Source organism: Palaemon carinicauda, chromosome 20 (genome assembly GCF_036898095.1).
Source record: "Palaemon carinicauda isolate YSFRI2023 chromosome 20, ASM3689809v2, whole genome shotgun sequence".
In the NCBI taxonomy this organism is placed as follows: domain Eukaryota; kingdom Metazoa; phylum Arthropoda; class Malacostraca; order Decapoda; family Palaemonidae; genus Palaemon; species Palaemon carinicauda.
Window position 1 is genome coordinate 19,849,028 of NC_090744.1, and position 4,431 is coordinate 19,853,458.

The following is a 4,431-nucleotide window of genomic DNA, read 5'->3' on the forward strand; positions in this document are numbered from 1 at the left end:
CGCAGGATGCTATAAGCCCAAGGGCTCCAACAGGGAAAGTAACACAATGAGGAAAGGGAATAAGGAAATAAAAAACTACAAGAGAATTAATGAACAATTAAAATAAAATATTTTAAGAGTAACATTAAAATAAATCCTGCATATATAAACTATGAAAACTTCTAAACAAACAGGAGGAAGAGATATAAGAAGAACAGCATGCCCGAGTGTACCCTCAAGCAAGAGAACTCTGATAGGTTATAAATACTTTTAGGTGTCTGTTCATGGAACATTCAACCTAGGTTGAAAATTGCCTTACGTCCGCTCTTTTAGAAATATTTAACGATGTGAGGGGGGGGGGGGGAAGAATAACTGTACTTTAATTATGAACATGCATCTGAAAATTGATACAGCAGTGAGGTTAATTATGGTTTAGATTGGAATGATATGAATTTGATATGTATAGTCGTTTTATACGTCACACCAAGTCCAACTATTCGATATCTATCCCACAGTTTAAAAGTTATCTGATGTTCAAAATGGAAATAGCAGAAGTAGTTGAAAGCAAGAGCGTTTCTTTGTCCTGGGAAAAATTCCAGCATAAACAGCCCGTAATAAAATACAACAATTAAGAAAACATTGTATTTAAATGCAGGGCATAACAGGGACTGATGCCTGCCAACATTTATCCAATACTTCATAATGCATTTGGAGAGATTATTCACATGTAATTGTTATTATTATTACAAGCTAACCTACAACTCTAGTTGGAAAAGCAAGATGCTATAAACCCAGACGCTCCAACAGGAAAAATAGCCCAGGAAACAAGGAGATATAAAACTACAAGAGAAGTAATAAACAATCAAAATGAAATATAAAAACTAACAACACAACCTTAAATTAGATCTTTCATATATAAACAATAAAAACTTTAACAAAACAAGAGGAAGAGATAAGAGAAAACGTGCCCGAGTATACCCTTAAGCAAGAGAACTCAAACCCAAGACAGTGGAAGACCATGGTACAGAGGTTATGGCACTACCCAAAACTAGAGAACAATGCTTTAATTATGGAGTGTTCTTCTCTTAAGCCGTTTCCATATGATCGAGCATGCCCGACGGGCAAACAATGATACCAGGCTACAGTATTTAGTGAAAATGAGGGTTGATGTCAGAAGCGGGAAAATTAAAGGCCGGGATCTGGCAATACTGTATGATGCCAGAACCCTGTCTGTGGTTTTCCGGCTTTTGTCGTCATTAACCTTCATTCTTACTAGCTATTGTGGTCTGGAATCACTGTTTGCCGTTGGACATGCTCGATCGTGAGGACAGGGCTTTAGAAGAGCTGCTTACCATAGCTAAAGAATCTTTTTCCCTTACCAAGAATAAAGTAGCCACTGAACAATTACTTGTTTGGTAAACTCAGTGTTGTTAGGTGTATTAGAACAGAGGAGAGTGTGGAAAGAATAGGCCAGAGAGAGGGATCCAATGTAGTATTCTCTGGCCAGTCAAAGGACCCAATAACTCTAGCAATAATATCTGAATGGCCTACCTGGCCCCAATGCTGGTCAACTTGATCCGTAAAATGAGAACGATTATGGATTAAATGAGAACGAGCAACCTTAGTGGGAGAAGATAAAACTAGTAAGCAATTGGATAACTTGCTTGAATCATTGGATTGGATTCATAAAATTTTGGCTGGGTCCTGTAGGACCATTCAGATCCCAAGTGCAACTGACGGTGGGGGGGGGGGGGACCTTGGGGGAGAGACCCTTAAGTTACAAAAATTAAAGTTTAGGAGAAAGGAAACTAGTCATTGACAAAAACCGAATACACCAATGAGTCAATCCGTTAAATATACACAAGTAAATCAATACAGGAAATATACACAAACGGGAAATATGCACAGACAAGTCAATCAGTGGAAAATACACTAATAAGTCAATCTGAAATATGCAGTAATGAGTCAATCAAAGAAATACTTTATACACCAATGAGTCAATTCGTGAAATATATAACAATGAATTAATCTGTGAAAAATACACCAATGTGTCTGAACAATACACATATGAGTCAGTCAATCCATGAAATATACACCAATGAATCAATCCATCAAATATACACCAATGAGTCAATCCGTGAAATATACACCAATGAATCAATCCATCAAATATACACCAATGAGTCAATCCGTGAAATATACAGCAATGAGTCAATCCATGAAACACAGAAATTAGTTATCAGTGAAAGATACAGCAATGAATCAATTTGTGAAATATACACATATGAGTGAATCTGTGAAATACACAAATAAGTCAATTCGTGAAAAATACACAAATGAGTCAATAAGTGAAATATCCACAAATGAGCCAATCTGATGTATACACTAATGAACCAATCTGTGTGAAATATACACCAATGAGCCAATCCGTGAAATACACATCAATGAATCAATCCGTCAAATATACACAATTGAGTCAATCTGTGAAAAATACACCAAATGAGTCAATCAATGAAAATATACCAATGAGCCAATCTGTAGAAAAGCACACCAATGAGTCAATCAGTGAAATATACACCACTGTGTGAATCTAAAATATACACCGAGCCAATACTTGAAAAAAATTATTTATCAAATTGCCAACACTCACCCCATCGCTATTAAAAAGTATTCACCATTTGTCTTTAAGTATTTTAGATAACGAATAGAAAATTACCAAATGAAAATAAAACTTTGGCAATCACAGGTTAAACAACAACAACAACTACTACTACTACTATTATCAACACATGGTGGCTTACTTTGCCAATCATGTAGTAGTAACACATGTAATACAAAGAGTTACAGAAGAATTGTTAGTTCAACAAAATACAGTTCTATCAATGCATTAAAAAATGTGAAAAAATGCTTACACGTCCCTGAAAAAACTAGAACTAGAAACAAATGTTACCATAAGACACATGAGTGACAAACATAGGCTATCTGAACCAAGAACAAATAGTAAATTTGGTGAATGGGCTTTTAGCTACTGTGCGCCTAGACATTATAATTAACTGCCAACTGAAATGAAGGACCTAAAGGGAGCAACTGAATTTAAGAAGAAACTAAAGACATTACTTTTCACAAGATCATATGATTTGGAAGATGCTACAATCAAAGAATTGTAAAAGTTATAATGAAAATGTTTCGTTAGATGATTAATATGGACCCACCCGAGAAGTAGTTCACTCGACTTCAGTGGAGGGTTGGATTTTAACCCAAAACAAGTAAAAGAAGTCCCTCCAGGTGTTATTTATGAAATCACATTGGTTTTAATAAATTCAAGGCCTAGAGTACAATATGAAAGATGCAGGAAAAAAATACAGTACTTTAACCACAAACGGTGCTCTGTAGGCATTGCATAACGGTTTTAAGTAATAGGCTTATATGATTTATAGGAAAAAAACGGCAAAAATTAGGCATAATTGCGGCCAGCATCGAAGAAATTAGACTTGAATATAACGATACGTGAAACTTACAATTATCAATGACACTAAATTAAAGTTTACGATCAAAATGTTAATTATCAAAAGTTCACTGGTATGCCAGTTGTTGTTATTATTATTATTACTTGCAGTTGTTGTTATTATTATTATTACTTGCTAAGCTACAACCCTAGTTGTAAAAGCAGGATGCTATAAGCCCAGGCGCCCAAACAGGGAAAATAGCCCAGAGAGGAAAGGAAACAAGGACAAATAAAAGCAATACTTCTATATAGCCTAGACATAGTGTTGCTTAGATTACACTTATGAATTTTAGCTATACGACCCGGTGTTGGATCCTAGGAGATCACTCGCTACTCACATGCACCTGTGTGTGATTTAAACTATTCAGTTAAGAAATGTGTAAAATCCTCAGAATTAATCTAATTACCTCAAACACCAAGATGGAGACCGGAACATAGGTGGGGGAGATGATGATGAAGATAATCCTTATAGTCATTTAACTGTTACACTATTATTCACCATAAAAGTTACGTTACCGACGAAACTAAGAAGTGAGAGATGTTGTAACTACGGAGTCTGAAGAAGAACTGACTGACACTGAGTCACTGACGTCAACTGGTGGGTATAATTGCAATTTGTAAATAGATATTTAGTGAAATTAATAATAGACTATAAAAACTATCAGTTATTTGTGAGTTAAAATCACCGATCGTTGGTCATTCATTTAATAGTTTGGTATTTCAAATTTAAATGTTTTAAGGTGCCCTATAGTCAAATGAAAAACTAACATTAAATGTAAAACGCCCATTTCTAAACAATGTTCAAAATAAGGCAAATACAGCCTCAAATCAAGTTAAAAACAGTTATGATTTATGAAATAATAAAGATGTGTACAGAAGATTTATAGTTCCAATGTTAATAAATTGACGAACCTGCGTTTTTTCCCCTGATGGAAGACAGCAAGGAT